Below are 18,926 nucleotides of genomic sequence, written 5' to 3'. Positions count from 1 at the left end.
AAGAGACACAAAAACAGGAATATCCATTCCATTCAGCACAGTTTATTTTCTCAGCCATTTAAAGAAATCATAATCTAACGCGTATCTAGCTAGATTACTTACTAAGTTCTAAGACTCCATTCCTGTTCTGTCCCTGGCAAAAGCATCACCCAGACAGACCCAGACCCTTTGTTTCTCCCCCCTCCAGCTTTGAAAGTATCTTGTCTCCTCATTGGTCATTGTGGTCAGGTGCCAGCGAGGTTATCCTAGCTTCTTAACCCTTTACAGGTGAAAGGGTTTTTCCTCTGGCCAGGAGGGATTTTAAAGGTGTTTATCCTTCCCTTTATATTTATGACCGCGTAAGTCTGAAATTCATCCATATTTCCCTGCTAAGCCAGTTTTGGTCATAGGAATTCACGGGCCCATAACATCTTGAGATGTTCCAGTCGGCGATTTTACTCTTGCTGGTATTGGTTGCTTTCGTGATTCACAAGTTGTGACTGTAACTAGAGATACCAAGGTGTAGAAGTACCAGCATGCAGGATGAGTCTTTATTGGCTTTTGGTAGCCTATATTTCTGGAAGAGTAGGAATATCATCAACAGGTGTGGAGAACTGGTGATTTTCAGTCTGACAACTGTAACAACACTCATGTCCATCCAGGAGTGGCCGTGATATGATCTTTCAGTATTTGCCTGTTCCATGTTCCTATACCTATTGTCCTGCTTCTCTGTACTGAAGAACCACTGGACAGCTGTGGTTTATTTCCCATGCAAATACTTTTGTTATTAGTTTGCCTTGCAGTTTCTGCCTGGGCTTCGCTGCTGCATCTTCCAGCTGTTTATAGGGAACAGTACTACAAAGATGTTGTTTCATCAGTAGTTGGGCAGGTGACGTACACTTGTCCGATCCTCAGACAGATGCTGGGATCTCACCCATCAGCACTGACTTTGTCTACTGAGTGCATCATGTTTTGGACTGTTTTGCTTTTTCTATTTCTGTCCCTGGACCGTTGGCTTTGATCCCTGAAGACACAGCTGTGCAGGTGTGTCCGTTGTCACTGTGCACTGGTAAAACTGAGGGAATGTTCATAGAATATCAGGGTTGGAAGAGACCTCAGGAGGTATCTAGTCCAATTCCCTGCTCAAAGCAGGACCAACACCAACCAAATCATCAATGTCAGTGTTACACGTGCCCAACATGGCATTTTTAAAAACAACTGTAATTCCATCATTTCAAATCCAATTTTTATCCACGTTTGCTAAGGCCTCACTTCTCGAAGGGCACCCTGGAGAGGCCAGATTTGGATGTTGACCGTTCAGACGTTTTCAAATGATCAGTCAGGGTGCAAAGTGGCATCACTTCTTTTTAGGTCCAAAACTACTCAACAGAATCAGGCCAAACAGAGAAATTTCCAGAAAGGCCTGAGCGAGTGAGACCAGGGTTACAGTAGAAATAGTCTTTGCAGCCTTAATTATGGGTTATAGTGGAAATAGTTTTGCAACCTTAATTGAGGCTTTCCCAGTGTACAAATAGAATTGAGCGAAGAGCCAAGGGAGGGTGGGGATGGAGGATACAGTAGCTGGCAGGCCCTTGCTAATAGGCAAAGAGAAGCCTTTAAAGACCATGGGCTAGATCCTCAGCTGCTGTAAATGGGCCCACCTCCACTGACTTCAATGCAGCTACACCTATTTCCACCAGCTAATGATCTGGCTCTATATGTGTGAATCCGAGGCTTTTACTTAATTTCGGCTTCAGAGACAAACCTCAGGAGCCTTCATAGAGCCCTCAAGTCTGTCATCACCGCCTACAGCAGAAGCTCATCTTTCAAACCGTGAGAGTGCCCTGTTTGTGGTAGCTGTCGAAGTGTACGGCCAGGCGTCTGAGATTTCGTAGGCATGCAATTGAGATACAGGGACTGGGCGAGCTTGTAATTTCCTGCTCTGATAAGCCTGGCAAACACCAGCACAAAGGGTCATTTTCTTGGTGTAGACATGCTGTTTGCCCTGCTTTATCTTTGATTGAATTATTATTCTTTGTGTTCAGATTGGCTTCCCCCTCTGGAACTGAGTCACTCTGGTTAGATCCAGAGATCAGTGACTCAGAGCTGGGTCTGGCAAGCTGCCCCTCTTCTGCTCCAGGAAAACGGTTCTCCGTTATGAATGGTAATATAATAAACTCGAGCACAGCTCTCAAAGGATAAACAGCACAGATGACAACTGCCGACCTACAGAGAGACCAGTTTAAAGAATACAGATTGTGAAATAATGACACAGCATTAGCCACGGACAGTAATGGGATGGATTAATTATTGAACAGGAATTGGACTGGAGAGGACAAACCTACCTCCTCTGAAAATCTTCTATCCTTCCTCTTTCAATCCATTGAAAAAGGTGAATTTCTTTCTACAGTTAGACCTGGGGATGGAGCAGTGAATACTGCACGGAGCTAGTGTGACTTAAAAGCCTCCCTTTCTGAGGCTATAAACTAGTTCTGAACCATCTCACAGGAGTTCCTACTCAAATCTCTCTCCTCTCCACAACAGTCCAGTGTCCAAAATGCAAAGCCCTGAGTATGAAGTCCAGGCTGCATTGTACAACACAGATCTTAGGCCTGGGCATCTGCCTGATGGAGTTCTTCTCACACTGGATGAGTGTCCACCAAAAAGTCACATCCAGGGGCTCAAGCTGGGTCTCAGATGTCTGGGTGAACAATGCTTGTAAATGAGTTGCTTTTGCACTTCTGTATGTGGGTGGTACAGACGATAACAGCTATACACATGAGGGCATGCAAGATTCTGAGGAAGAGCTCCAGATGTCACCTGGACATGCTGAGACGTTTTGAGATCCAGAAGGACTCTGGGAAGGGGTTCATCTTCCTCTCATGACCGAGAGCTACTGTTCCCAGGCCAGGAATGACGACAGAAAGTGATTGTAACATCTCTCTGAGCCCACGGATCAGTCCTGGGATCCACAGTGACATTGGAAAAGTGTTAAATGTTGCAGTGATCTGGAAAAGACTTCCTGTTCTATCTCTTGTGTTGTACTAAGCCCTTGGGATATGTGTTACTAGAAAATTCTGTGTCAGGATAGTTTTAATTTAAACCTTCCTGAAAGAGAGCAGAATTGCACAGGAGCTCTGGGTTTACCCCAAGGTGCCCTTCCCAGAGTCATTACAGAATAAAACACAAGAGAAATGGGTTACTTCTCTGGCTTGGAAGGAGTTGGGCTGCTTGGACAGGCTGGGTCCTTCCAGGATCCTGCTTTGGCCCATGGGAAAGGTGGTGTTTATACCCATCCCTATTTCCATCAAGCCTTGGCAGAAGCTCAGACTACAAATCTGAGTGCCAAGATGGACTACAATTCCCAGTCTGCTCTGCACCCCTGGGTCTTGAAGATAGATTGGCTCAGATCTATACAAATCCTGTCCCTGGGTGGCCTTATTCATTCTCATGGCTTCAGTTATCCCCCCTGTACAAAATATATCCCAAATCCACCTCTCCCCGTCCATTCCATCACTGGATCTAACGTCTCCAATGGGATGCTGTGTTGCCAAATGGAAGATGGTGAAAATGGAATTCCTTTTCTCTCCCCCATTCTCTCTCGTTATTGGTAATTCCACCGGCCTTCCTTGTACCAAGGCTTGCAAACTTGGCATCGTTGACTTTCTTCTCTCCCTTCCCTCCCACATATGAAAGCCATTCCTAAATCCTGTCACTTCTTTCTTTACCTCCAGAATTCATCCCTCCCTCTCCATCCCTGTTGTTAAAATCCTGGCCCGTCTCCTAGTCCCCTCTCCCCTCTAGTGCAACCTCCTTTTGCCTTGACTTCTTAAATCACACCTCTGAAGTCCAGCATGCTGTAGACCATCTTCTTTGCCCATCGCTCAAGCCACATTACTCTTCCCTGTTTGAGTCCCTGACTTCAATTGGCTCTGAATCAGACCTTTGGGGAATAGCCCAGATATAGTGTGCAAGGCCACAGATCACCGACAGAAGACGCAAACTGTCCGTGAGACTGAAGTTCACCACCTACACGCACAAGCTGAGGTACAATACAACATAGAAGTACTCTGTGACCAGTGTATGGTGACCCATGGACTTACAATGGGCCCTGTTGCAGAATTTCCAAGTTCTGTTTTCCCATTCTTTCCAAGATTGATGCAACGCTGGTTAGTCTCTAAGGTGCCACAAGTACTCCTTTTCTTTTTGCGAATACAGACTAACACGGCTGTTCCTCTGAAACCTTTCTTTACTTGAGTGGACCATACTCCTTTGCCTTCCTGGCGGTGGTAACTTTCTGGTATCCTTCCTAACTGTCAACCCAAGTGATAGTCTAAGAGTAGAGTTTAAGGCCAGAAGGGACCCCACCAGATCATCTAGTCTGACTTACTGTATATCACAGGCCACCAACACCACCCTGCACCTGCACACTAACCCAACCACTGAAATTAGACCAAAGCACTACAGCCTCTAGGAGACTAAACTATTATGTGCCATAGACCCGGAATAGGAGGGACCGAGGCGCACCAATGCCCAAGGCCCCTGCAATGGCAGGAAATTAAGTCAGATAAACCTGGCAAGAGACCTGGACCCCACACTGCAGAGGCAGATGAAAAAACCCCCAAGGCTGCTGTCAATTTGACCTGGGGGAAAATTCCTTCCTGACCCCACATATGGCGCTCAATTAGACCCTGAGCATGTGAGCAAGAACCAGCCAGCCAAGCACCCGAGAGAGAGCGAATGCTCGGTCGGAGCCCTGGCTCACCCTGTCCAGTGTCTCATCTCCAGCTGTGGCCATCCCTGAAGCTTCGGAGAAAGGAGAGAAGACCAAAACCAAAAAGCTCTGCAACAATGCCAGAATATATTGGGGAGTGTGACAGCGTGCTGGGCAAGAACAGCTGACTCAGCCCTCTGTTACACCAGCACCATTAAGGGAAGTAAATTGGAGCTGGCTAGAGAGAACCTGCACCTTATTGGTGAATGGGAGACAGCTGCCCGCCCAATTAGGCTGGGGCTAGATAAAAGGTTAGGAGGAAGGAAGCCAGGGGAGGAGGAGCAAGGGGGAGCAGAAGCAGAGCGATAGCTCTTCCCTTCTGGGTGCAAACACTAGAGCCCAAGCTGTGTATGGCGACAAGGTGGTGGGAGCACAACCAGTCAATAAATGACACCAGGAGTTACTGAGCTCGAGGGTTTCCAAATGCTCTGGATCCAGCAGCCACAATTGTGCCATGGATGGCCAGATTTTTAAAAGAGCTCAGCTCTCAATGGTCTGATTACTTTTGAAAACGTGGCCACTTATTTTGGTCCCCAAATAGGTGTTGCAGAAAAATCTAGAAAAATCTGACCCCAATTATGGGGGCTGAACTCTTCTGGAAGTTTTGGCCTTGGTTACAGAAGATGCACACCTGTCCATTCCCCTTTACTGCCTGTCCCTCTGGGTAGGATGCAGAAATGAAATGACAATTTAATATACAGCCAGTTAACCCTTGGTAGTGTTGCATTTGTGTAGCACTAAAGAAATATAAAAGAATTGTTCAATGCATCTTGACAGTTACTGTTTTAATGTTCTTATCAGGTTTATTTCTTCTTTTATCAAGGTTTTTGCATTGTGCAGGGAAGATTTCTCTCCCTCTTTTCCTAGTTTATCTATAATTCAGTACGTTTTTACACTTAGGTTATAATTGACTTTTCCATGCTGCAGTAACTCAAACAATAACTATTAATATTCAACAGTCTATAGTGATAAAGATTTCCATTTACTCTTTTACCTAACTCTGTGAATATACTGCACGCTATCTCGCACAGTTAATATTAAATTCATTTATATTTATTCTCTATTTTCCAGTATAATAATCTTACTCTTTTAAGTGTTGTATTTTTTTTTTTGGCTATTCTTATTTTTTGTGACTATTCTTAGCTGGCCAATCATGTGAATACAAGCCAGCAGCATTTCAAGTACAAACACACTTGGATTTCTTCCTCGTGCTCCATCTGTTGGGCTTGGTGGAGTCAGCGGTGCCATTTTGTTGGCTGGCCTTGTGATATGTTTGATTTTTGGGAGGCTCTCAGGGGGCTCTGGGTTTGGAGCACAATAAATATGTATTGCATCTGATAATGTTTTTGTCTGATCTAATAGGATCTTTGTGCCAACCCATTGCCCTGTGCCTTCCTTTGAAGAGGGCTGTTGGATTTGTTTCCTGTAGCATTGCCAACTTCTCTTGCTGGAAACAGCATCTGTAGGAATCTGAAGAAATGTCATCCAATGATGGATAGAGGTTCATGTTCCAGCAGGTAGGGCTGATCATGTGAAACGTTCATTCTCCATGGCTTGGGATTTTGATAGCCCAGTTTGGGAAAGCATCCTTTCCTATCATGCCATTGTGGGAGGTTTGTGGTGACTGCCCCTGGGTGCAGGGGACACTGCAGGAAGGTGGAAAGCCCAGCATTTGATTGGCGAGCCAAGGAGTGTCCAGTGAAAGGAGAGAGAAGAGACAGCCGAAGGGGAACGGGCAGTGGTGGCTCAGTGTTGATTGGGAATAAATAGTGAAACTAGAAAGCAAATGCAGGGACCCTGTCCCTGTTCCCCAAAGCCTGCCATCTAAATGTTAGACATGACAAAATTGAGTAGAGCAGACAGTAGGGAGGATATAGGATGAGTGTTACGGCAATCGGAACCAGGAAACAGGTTCCTTTCCCCATTTCAAAGTGACCACGAACCACAACCACCGGGGCAGGTTCAGACGGGACTATTTGGAGACTTGAGATTCAAAATTCAACGGGATTCAGATCGCCGTTCTGTGTTTTCCCCGTCTCCTAGGAGTTTAATAATGGACAATGAACAGATTCTCAGAGAATCGCTCTGTCTGAAGGACTTTTTGTACCAGAATAAAGAATATAATGCAAGGCAAAGACATGATTCCTGTAATGCCAGGATAACAACCGGTAATGGAAACTTAAGAAATCACATGATCCCACTAGCTCTGACACTGGGGGGGAGAATATAATCAGGGGTTCAAAGGGCGGAGCAGAAAGTGGGGAGAGTGGGGAAGATGGGACAACTGGCTCTCATCAGTTGAAGCACAAAGCAATACTGGGACTGGTTTCCCTCCTGTCACTCCAATAGACTCTGGAAACCCACCTTCCAGCTGCAGTTACTGTGGAATGGAGCCCCGAGTGGGAACACCTGGCTCTGGGCCCTTTGCCATCTCCGAGCTGCGGTTGCTATTTATTTGTGAGAGCTCACAGTAAATAGCTGATGACACGAGCATGGGACTCCTGCTCTGAGCCTATCAGGAGAGGCTGTATGGCCTCCATTCATCTCCCTAATGGAAGCTGAGACCGGGGATGCATCGGAGCTGGGATCAGTTGTGAAAGCAGGCGGCTGGCGTGGTATTAACTGCAGTTGTGTTGAGCTGTTGTGACTGAACTCTTCCCTGTAATTATGAAAAATGTCCCGCACATGAGGAAAGCGGCAGGTTTGCTCGCTGCGGCTGCTGCTCAGGAACAATGATTTTCCCAGACAGCTCTTCTCGAGAGCGGTGGGGGAGCCTTCGTGATTTCATAGCCAGCCACCCACAAAGCTGGCTTGCTCCCACTGGTGCCTTTGCTGTGGCATTCCTCCTCTTCACGGCTAGTTAAGGGCTAGCTGGGTTAAATGAGCAGCCCATTAATCTTGGCCCTGCTGAGGTCAGAGTCGTGGGACACACACGCTGCACTGCAGATGATTTATCGTCTTCCTGGGCGTGTGCCCCTTTTCTTCAGAGCCGCAGCCAGAGTTACCCAGAGCTGGCTAGTCACTTGCCAAAGGCTGGGTGGATGGATGAGCAAAGAAGCTACCAAGCCATCCAGCATCCATTTTACAAAGGAGACACCTTCTGCAGCTGCCTCCCCTGTAAATTACTCTTCTGGGCATGTTGATGACAAGCGCAGAACTTCCTGGAGACACAGAATTACCATAGGATGAACATGTAATAGACTACATAGACATGAGGCTTCAGGGAGAAAGGACAGGCATGGCACAGGCCTCGGAGTCTGGACTCCTGGGTTCTCTTCCCAGCTCCTCCACCCAGTCACTGTGTAACTGTGACCAAGTTGCTGCTGCTGCTCTGTGCCTCAGTTTCCCCAGTTGTAATATGGGGATAATTCCCTTCCTCATGGGGGTGTTTGTGCAACTAAATTCATTGAACTTTGTGCAGGACTTTGAGAGCTTGGCATGGAATTACGATGCAAAGAATTATGATGATTATAATTAATGATAATTAAGAAAGATCAGACTGGAAGCTGCAGCCATTCTGGGCACTTCTAAGAAGCAAGATTCCTGTGAAGATCTCTGCAGACTCCCTTGATGTGAAACACATAGACTATGGCTGGACGGAGCGCCCGTCTTGCTGCAGCCGGTGGCCTTTGCTTATCAGCCACAGGAACTCAGTGCTGTTTCTCTGGTTTGTGTAACGATGTGTTTCCCTTCTTTTAATGTTCATTTTGGCCTCTGATCAGAAGTGCGCACTATCTGCCTCTTATTAGGCTGCCTGCTGCTATCTGCCCCGGGAGCAATCTCGGGGTGAATGAATAAACACAACAGCATTTAGCAGATCTGAAAGGAGATTTAATGATAATTTCTTCCTTGTAAATTGTACATGTTCGTGTTTTCAGCACGCTGGAGGCAATTAAAGTGGAGCAGAGCTGGCAGAATGAGAGGGGAGATGCTCAAGGAGCCCTCACTATGGAACTGTAATAACAATTTAGATTCTATTTAGATACAAGTGGCTACAAGTCGGATTTCTATATTGAATCAATCGACACAGACAAACGCTTTAATATGGAAGCATTTGTGGGAATGGGGGACTGGGAGGTGGGAGACTGGCTTTTAGAGCCAGGTGGGACCAGTGGGGTTGAGTTCAGCATGAATTCAAAACACCCAGTGCCAGCCAATGCGGGGACACCGGGAGACTTGCCTGGAACAAGTGGCTATCATTGCCGTCTGTGCATTCTGGGATGGCTTAGGCGCCCATCGGTTGGGAAGGTATTTTTAGAGCCTGGCTGGTGTTCAAATCCTTCTTTTACATTTTCCAGAGGAAAGCACCACTCTGTATGTGGGAGATCCCATCAGAGATAAAGCTGCAAGTAGCCGGCCCCAGCCAAACTCCTCCTGCAGCTGTATAAATACGCGTACGTTCCCTCCCCACACCCAGTTGGCAAGAAGGATGGGTGACACTGGAGCATGCTTTGCTGTCCTTAGTTAATTGAGCCGCTGATGTTAAGAAAAGGTTGTGTATTTCTCCTGATAGTTTTTCTTTTAAGGCTCTGACACAGCTTTGTTGCAAGAGTGGTCATAAAGCCCCAGCTGGGGAGTTGGAGAAAATCTTCCCTGACGGCGGGTATTTTTCCCAGCTGCTGTGGTGCGGCTCCAGCACAAAGCTCGGACCTGCTCTTCATGTCTGCTTCCCTGTAACGGATCCCTTTTCCCGCTGCCTGGCGCAGGAGTGCGGGGGGACCACCAGCCCCGCTGGCCCTCCGCGGCCTCAAACTTGCCCTGAGAAAGCAGTGGCAGGGTCAGGCGGGGACCTGAAAGAAACATGAGGGCTGGTCCTTCTGCGCAGGTCACGGCATCCCCGGCCAGTACACCTACATGGACTATTCTCTCGCACCGTACCCGTCGACTGAGCCTGAGTCCAAGAGGGCTCGAGGAAAACAACAGTTCTACCCTCTGAGCTAGGGGAACGGACTTTAGCTTAATCAGAGTCAGCACCTCCCTGCTTTCTGTTCCCAGTGCTGCCTGGCATGCATGCCAAATCACACCAGATTGGAGGATGGCTATTCATGTGGTCTCTGAGCACTGACAACTAAGCTGAGACCAGGGCACTTGCTTTACTTGTGACCTAACTGTGATTTTTAACCCAGATCTCTATAGGTTAAAGCTCAACAAACTATTCCACTGAGCTCCAATAACCACATAGGTCTTGCCACCCCATAGGTCTTCATTTGCACCTCTGCTTCCTTCCAAACAGTGAGTGACAGGCAGTTCACGTTCGCATAACTGCCCCTGCTCTAGAGACGAAGCTATTCCACTCCAGAGGGCACAGAAATTCAGTTCCAGTTCTCCTCCTGCGTGGGAGCTGGACTTGGAGCAAGAGACACAAGAGTCCAGTTTAGTGTCACTTTCCCACGGGCTGTGTGAAAATCTAGAGCAGGTTCTCATGACACGAGTTCTCTGAAAGTAGCACAGCAATGTTGCTTTGTTATTCATCTATCATTCTAGAAAGTCCAGTGTGTTTCAGACCCAAAATCGGACCCCTGGCATGCCCCAGCGAGGAGGATGTCAGCGGAGAGGTTTTCTAGAAGGAGATTTTGGGCACATGCAATGACCTGGGAATCACTATGCAGATTAGGAAGGTTCTTGCTGGATCCGAAGGTCTCAAAATCCTTGGCTTGCTGGTATGATTTCAAGCCAGTTTCCTATTCAGAGCATTCAGGATGTTAGCTGGGCTGCCCACTCTCTTGCTTTGGATTGTTAGAGGATCAAGGCATGTTCATGCAGGATTTTTTGAGTAGGCCTGAGATGTTGGCCCAAGGAGGACACTCTCACCTGCAGTTTGGAGAAAGATGGCGGGACACAGCCTCTGTTAACAATTAACTCTCCCTTGAACCATCTGTGCAGTTTCTGGATCTTTAGTGAGGAAGCCCGGTCCAGTGGAAAAAGAATGGCTGGGCACCAGGAGATGGATTACTCCTGTATCCTCTGTGACTGTAATATCTGAGCACCTCCCAAGCGTTTATGGATGTATCCTCACAATCCACTTGTGAAACAGTGGGGAGTAGTATTAACTTCCTGTGACAGGGAGGGTGTATAAACCACTAACAGGAGGAGGGAGGTAAGGAGCAACTCTGGGCTAAGGAGGCCCCGCCCCTCCGCCCATGCTGAGAATGATCCGATTGGAGGCAGGGTTTAAACAGCAGTCAGACAGCTCAGTCAGGGGCTAGCAGGTGAAGGAGAAGGATGTGCTCTGGGAGCTCCAGGGAAGGACATGAGCCGAGCCCGCACCAAGCCAGCAAACGGGGGAGCCACAGCACCTGGAGATTGGGACCAGGGCTGAAAGCCCAGAAAACAGCTTTTCCCAGGATTGGCTAGTGGCCAACTGGGATGCAGAATGGGTTAGGAAGTGATCCTGGGAAGCTGACTGGAGGCTGACGCAAGACACCACTGGGTGGGCGAATCCAAACTAGCCTACTAGGGTGCTGGGTCAGAACCTGGTGGAGTGGAAAGGCCCTGGTTCCCCTACCATGCCCCAGGACTGTACCCACTGGACAGGGCTCTCGCTGGGGACGAATCATTGGGTGTGACTGCCACCATGGGCCCTAACTGCTAGTTGGGAGAACCTACACCAGCTCACACCTCCTTGTATGGGTCAGGTCGGGCATGTAAAGTCTGCTACTGTAACCCAGTACAACTGGCCATGGGTTGGGTGCTCAGTGACTAAGCAGGGAACCACACCACTCACAGAGTGGGAGGCAAGGGGTATGCCAGATACCCACTGGAATGAAAAACAATATCCACAAAGGAAGAACTCCGTCTGGACCTGCAGCTGGTTTTTGGCTGATCAAAGGCAAGGAGAGAAAATGGAACCAAATCCACTGTGAAGAAAATGTCAAGGCACTTGGCACAGCAACTCAGCCCTGCCCTCTGGCATCTGCTGCCCCTGTGCTGGCTTCCAAACATCTTGGTCTCCAAGTCTTTGGGCTTAGTCGGTACTGCTCAGAGGGGGGCCTTGGTCCGGAGACCCACCTCTGCCTCCTTTTTTTCTGCCGAGGCATATGTGTCGAAGGTTTGGGTCTGATTGTCACCGTCTTCAAACTTGTAAGGACAATGTGCACTGGTATGTCAAACCAGTGACCCTAGACAGTCCACCATCACTGACAGACGACTGGAGAAATTTGACATTGACATAGTCACACACTCTGAAACCAGACTAGCTGACACAGGTTCTCTGTGCAAGATTCATCTCACCTTTTTCTGGGATGGAAAAAGCAAACAAGGCTGCCGGGAACAGAGGGTAGGTTGTGTCGTCAAAAATTCGTTAACACCCGTGGTCGAATGTCCCATTGCCACGTCAGTAAGGATCATATCTCTAAGAATATCTACCACTGCTAGCTTTGCCAACATCTTTAGTACATATGCCCCAACAATTTATTGCATCTCTGAAGAGAAGGGCTTGTTCCATCAGCATCATCAATAAGCTGTCACCTGGTGAGCGTCTCTGTCTGCTTGGAGACTTCAACACTAGAGTCAGTTCCAATCAGAAAATGGGGCTGCTACACACTGGCCACCATGGAGCGGGGAAAAATGAATGACAACGGGTAAAGACTACTGGAGCTCTGCACCCATTCAGGGCTTTGTGTTACTAACACCTACTTCAAAGGGGTGACCTCTGGAAGGTCTCATGGACACACCCCAAATCTGGACATTGTCACCAACTGGAGTTCATTGTCACCTGTAGAAAACACCTCCTACGGGATGTCTCCACACTCAGTTCACAGTGCAGACTGGGACATGGACCCTGTGCTTGTATGCTGTGAAATAAGGCTTTCACTGTGGACACTCCTTCACACCACACAAAGCTGTTGGCTGAGCATTAATATCGACAACCCAAGAGAGTAAAAGGAAGGTGTCTCCAATTCACACTGACTCTCAGGGAAGCTGTCTCAACAAGCACCTCCCCTGAATGCTGATGCAGCGGGGAACACAGAATGAATATCCATGCAGCAGCTTTTGGTAAAGAGACTGTACAAGACAAAGCCTGGTTTGCAGCATGCTCTGAAGAAATGCCTCCAGTTATTGCAGCAAAATACACAGCATATCTCCAACGCAACATGAACCCCTCTCCTCAGACATGTTCTAAGCTTAGTGTGGCGAAGGGTGCATGGCAATGAACAGCCAGGCAAGGTGCTCAATCATGCTGGTTTGCTCTGTGCGAAAAGACATAAACGACCTTTGAGAATGGAGATCTACGAGGTAGGTATGATGCAATCAAGAAAGCGATAGATCCTTCAGCTAATCAGACTGTCCCACTCGTATGCAACGATGGGTGAAAATGAGCTTGAAGAGGTAATCACCTCTCTAGCATCAGGAAAGCCTTTAGGAAAAGAGGGCATTTCAGCTGAAGTACTAAACCAAGGAGGACAGGTTGTGTTTAAATGTCAGCACAATGTCTTGTTTTCCTGCTGGAGGGAAGGAGGTTTACCACAAGACATCAAGGATACCAACCTCATAATGTTGTATAAAAACAAATGAGATCAGAGTGAGTGCAACAACTACAAAGGAATCTTTGCTTTGTTGCTGAGCTCCCTCCAGCCCCTCAAGGAAGAGGAGTCATACAAATGGATTTCTCCCATCAGCTGAGGTAGCAGCTCAGAGCACATTGGGGGAAGGGAATAACAAGAACTATATCTTTGTGCTGTTTGAACTCTGGGGGGCCAGGTTTATTAGGCATAAGCAGGAGGTCTCCAGTGCTTAGGCTGGGTTAGCTCTACAGGACATACAAAACTTGCTTGCAATAGAAGTGTCTATTACCTTTTAAACTTAAGACTGTAACTCACAGGTGTGTGTTTACCTGCTTTAACTGTGTACATGATGCTCATTTCCTTTTCCTATTAATACATCTGTATATATTTTATTATAGGATTAGCTACAAGTCTTGTCTCTGGTGTGATATGTAAGGTGTGACTGACCTGGAGTAAGTGACTGGTCCTTTAGCAGTAACAATAACCTGAATACTGTTGTGATTCTTGGTGTAAGGGACCATCTATCCAGAAAGGCAGGCTCACCTGGGTGGTGAGACAGATCAGAGTATCCAAAGGGACTCTTTGTGGCTCCATGTTTAGACTGTTATAGCACGTGAGGAGTTTACATTTGATAAGTGGTTGGTGAAATCTATGTATAGAACTTGCAACCAATGTGGGGTTTTGTGCCCTGCTTCATCACCGTCTGCTCTGAGGTTAGTATTCTTGCTCTTGAGTCACTGCAAGGCACCCTGACAACGTCTAAGAGCAAAAAAAATTGTCAAACACCTGCTGATAAGAGAACTTCTTTTCACCTCCAGTGGCGTGCTGGTCACACATCATGAGGAGGTGCTGCAGCAACTTTGCGGTAGCTTTGCACTAGCTTGTGCTGATCTTGGACTAACCATCAGTCTAAAGAAGACAATGATTATAGTACAAGGTGTGCTGACTGCACCACAAGTTGTGCACAGCGTCTGCTATCTAGGGTCAAATGTTTCAGGTAACTTATCTTTAGATGATTAATTGCCTCCTCAGAAAGGCAGCCACCACATTTGGCCAAGTGACCAAGCACATGTGGGGTAATAGAAAATGCTGACATTGATCACCAAGATACAGGCCTACCCGACGTGCATTTGGTGCACACTAGTGTATGGTGATGAGACCTGGACTACGTGGCCATGAGAGAAGGCTAAACACCTTCCGCTCTTGCCGTCTTTGTCATATTCTAAATATTGAGTGTGAAGCCAAAGTTCCTGCCACTGAAGTACCTGAGAAAGCAATCACTAGTCACTGCTAATCACTAGTCACTGTTCTCAAACTCAGACATCTCTCTTGGCTTGGTCACTTGCACCTGGTGGATGATGGACACATTCAATAGGCTCTCCTATATGGAGAACTTGTGGATGTCCCAAGGCTACTGGTCCAATGTGGGCTCAGGTTCAAGGACATTTGAAGATGGACTTGAAAACTTTCAACATCAACACCACAAGCTGGGAAAATACAGCTAGCAACGTGCTGGAAAAGCTGCACTGCACCAGGGCATCAGAGGCTGAAGAGAAGTGGTTGAGAGAGAGGAAAGCTGAGAGAGCAAAGAGGAAGGGCAGGTCTACACTATGGGGGAAAGTCGATCTAAGCTGTGCAATTTGAGTTACATTAGTAGCGTAACTCAAGTCGATGTAGCTTAGATCTACTACGCTCCCAGTGTAGTACCACCGGTAAGTGTAGACAAGCCCAGCAGGCACCAAGTGCTAGTAATGTGCTGGCTTCTGGCCCTGTGCCTTATCCCTGCATTATCTGTGGCTGGGACTGATGCTCGACAAATGGACGTTTTAGCCACTCGTGATGCTGCAGCATGAGACAGCAGCTGAACTGCTTTGGCGCATACTTCATGGTCTTTTGAGGTGGACGGTTGCCATTCATTTAGCAGATTGGGAACTGAGGCACCGGGAAATTAAGTGACCAAGGTGTGAGTCTACGTCAAAGCCAGAAACTGAGTCCAGGTCTCCTGAGATTTGGTCCAGTGCCTTTATCACAAGTCCTGGCTGTGATCCAGACTCGCTGTGTGAATCTGAGCACTCCTTCACCCGCTCCTACTTACTGCCAACCTCCCATCATCCCTTTCCCCCTTCTTTGTGTCCATTATTGTTCTCCCTTCCCTAGAGACAAGTCATTAATCCATCCCTGCAGAGTCCCCCACTGTAGGTTGCTAATCACAGATCCTGAATGCCGGAATGAACGGTGTGATGCAGTGGACACCCACGAATCTATAACGAGGCTCCACTTCAGATTAATTGGTCATTAGGCCAGAATACCAGCGCGTTACCAGGAAACAACTTGTCCTCAGTACTGCTCTGACTTTTTATTTGTCTCATTTTAAATGTCTCCGAAGGCTCCATTCTCCCTCTTTCCCTCTAGCAGGAGGAAGGAGAGACCTCCATGCCAAAGAGATCAGGGACAGGCTCTGTTCCCATCTTGGAAGACCAGCCAGAGAGTTCCTGGTTTAGGCTGGAGGGGAGGCTCTGGAAATTCTTCCAGGCCTCTGCAAATCTAACATGTGTGCTAATCTAGCCAAACGTGAGGTCCTACATCTAGGAATAAAGAACATCAGCCATACATACAGGCTGGCGAACCATGACTATGAACAGTGTTGGTGTTGTGCTAGACAACCAATGGAACATGAGTTTCTTGTGCAGTGTTGTGGCTAAAAGGGCTAACACTATCCTTGGGTAGGGGAATATTAGGTAGGAGTAAGGAGGTAATATTATCTCTCTCTATAGCACTGGGGGAATGGTGAGGGGCACCTCTGGAATACTGTGTCCAATTTTGATGTCCACACTTCTAAAAAGGATATTAAAAAATTGGAGAGGGTTCAGAAAAGGGCTCTAAGAATGATTTGTGGTATGGAAAACATGCCTTACAGTGAGAAATTTAAGGAGCTCAATCAATTTAATTTATCAAAGAGGAAGTTAAAAGGCGACCTGATCGCAGGCCGCACTGGGAGAAGATATCCGATATCAAGGTTTGCTAGCCTGGCAGACAAAGATCTAATAGGACGCAGTGGCTGGAAGTTGAAGCTCAGAAAACAACAGACTGGGAATGGGGCACAAATGTTTAACGGGGAAGGTAATTAACCATTGGAACAGAATACCGAGGGATGTGGTGGATTCTCCATTGCTTGTAGTTTTCAGTCAAAACTGGGTTTCTTTCTAAAAGATTTGCTCTGGAAAGCCACAAGTAACTGGGCTAGATGTAGGACTCACTATGTGGAGTTCTCTAGCCTTCGTTATGCAGGTCAGACTAGAATCAGGTAATCATACTAGCCCCTCCTGGCCTTAAATGAATCAAATGAGAGAAATTCAGAGCTGTATCACACGGATCATTTAGAGATCACTGCTGTTGAAGGAGTGGAGTTTGGGGTATGCATCTGACCAGTGTTCTGCCTCCTTATGATCCTGCTTCTGTACCTTCCTGCCACGGAGGAGGGCAAATCTGATAAGGGTCAAAGTTAGCCCCACACATGGAATTTCTGAAGTATGCCTTGTTTGAAGCCAGACCTGTTCCCTGTCCTTGGGAGCCACAAGCAAACCCGTCTCAGCTAACAGGAAATAGCAGCAAATCTGTAAAACATGTTATCAACAAAGTCAAATCACAACTGGACCCTTTAGAGGCTTTGCGCCGTAGGTGATTCTGTGGCAGGGGGTTCAATGAATTACCCAGACTAAAGGACAGTCTCTCTCCGAATCACCTCCCAGGATGCTATGCTCAGTAGCTGTCAGTACCTAGGATAAAGCTGGCTGGATGTGGAAACAAAGAGTCCCAGGTAAGGGCTTCTGGCTGTGTGGGAGGAGGGAAAGGTGTCCTGTCCAAGTCTTGCCTCTGAGAACACAACACTTGAGGCGGCTGTTTGCACCAGCCTTTCCCGAACAGGGCCTGCACCACTCGGCCTATCTCTCCTCCTCTCCTGAGAGACAGAAGCGGCGGTGTTAAGACCCAGGACACCCCAAAGCCTAGGTGCTTGGACTTCAAAAGCATGCAGAGTTGGCCCAACTCTGCTCCCATTGAAGTCGAGGGGATTTTACCTGAAGAGGATACCAGCCTGGCAACTATGTACCGGCATTTGCATGGCATTGGACATTATAAATAGAGTTACTCCGTATTATATCATAGGCATGGTACCAGCATGGCAGGTACGTACGTAAGAGCTGCTGCACTGGGTCAGACCATGATCCATCTTGCCCACTACCCTGTCTCTGACAGTGGCCTGTACCAGAGCTTCAGGGGGAATGCACAGAACGGGACAATTATGCAGTGATCCATCCATCCTCCAGTCCCATCTTCTGATAGCTTCTGGTTTAGGGACACCCAGAGCATGGGTTTGCATCTCTGGCCATCTTGGCTAATAGCCATTGATGGACCTATCCTCCGTGAACTTATCTAAATCTTTTTTGAACCCAGTTATACTTTTGGACATCACAACATCCCATGGCAATGAGTTCCACAGATTAATTGTGTGTTAGGTGATAAAGTACTTCCTCTTGTTTGTATTAAACCTGCTGCCTATTAATTTCACCAGGTGACCTTTAGTCTTTGTAGTGTGTGAAAGGATAAATAACATTTTCCTATTCACTTTTTCCACACCATTCATGATTTTATAAACTTCTATCATATCTCTCCCTTAGTCTCTTTTCTAAGATGAACCATCCTGATCCTTTCAGACTCTCCTGGTATTGGAGCCATTCCATTCCCTTAATCATCTTTGTTTCCCTTCTCTGAACCTTTTCCAGTTCCACTCTATCCTTTTCAATGTGGGGTGACCAGAACTGGCCACAGTACTCAAAGTGTGGGTGCACCATGGGTTTATATAGTGGCACTATGATATTTCTGATGGATCTGCACTTGCATGGTGTTGGGCATTACAAATGGGATTAGCCCCCTGGCATCCTTGGGTCGATCCTGGGCTCTTCCAAACCATTTTCACCTCTCTGCTTTCCAGATTTTACTGAAAAGCTCCAACTTTTCCCTCCGTTTCCAAATGTGCAGTAACATCGCAGCCCCTCTGCTTGGAGCTCCCGGAAGGCACAGAAAAAAGGGAGGCTTGTGATAAACAGATGGGGAATAGGGGAAGGAGTCAAACCAAACCAAGGAATGAGAATGAGAAGAGAACGAAGTGCAGATTCCTGACTGTTGGGGAGAGAAGATTATTACGTTAAGAGTGGCTCCGAACTCCCAATTCTCAGGGCATGAAACCTGCACAATTTAAAGTAGTCAAAACAAACCCTTTGCCGCTATTTATACTTTAGCTGCCTCCAGGCGGCAAAAACTTGACTCTATCGTCCAAGTCTAATAGATTCCAGGTGTTTTCCAATAAACTACCCTCTGCCAGTGAGAAGTCTGAGTAAGCTCACAGCACCTTTAGTTCCCCCCTCTCTTGCGCTGTCCAGGGGGAGCTCACCCCAGGAGGTGGACAACGCTGAGCAAAACCCACGTCGCCTCCCCTGCAGGATGACGTGCATAGGATTGCTCCAGGCCCTAGTTCCTTCCTTCCAGCCTCCTAGAGAAACCCCAGCGAGCCATTCACTCTAGTCAGATTGCATAGCTGAAAAGTGACTGAACTGAAACGTTGGCAGCAAATCAGAGACTCCTCTTAGGGGGAGCTTTTCTAATTAACGAGG

General features: G+C 47.3%; 1 long non-coding RNA gene across 1 annotated transcript in view; it reads left to right on the top strand.

Annotated features, from left to right (window-relative positions):
- Window positions 1-18,926, top strand: part of LOC140916859 (uncharacterized) — a 96,092-nt gene that overhangs the window by 29,683 nt on the left and 47,483 nt on the right. The window lies entirely within an intron of this gene.

This window comes from Lepidochelys kempii, chromosome 9, assembly GCF_965140285.1.
Source record: "Lepidochelys kempii isolate rLepKem1 chromosome 9, rLepKem1.hap1, whole genome shotgun sequence".
NCBI classification, from domain to species: Eukaryota; Metazoa; Chordata; order Testudines; family Cheloniidae; genus Lepidochelys; species Lepidochelys kempii.
This window is presented reverse-complemented; position numbering and strand designations above follow the sequence as displayed.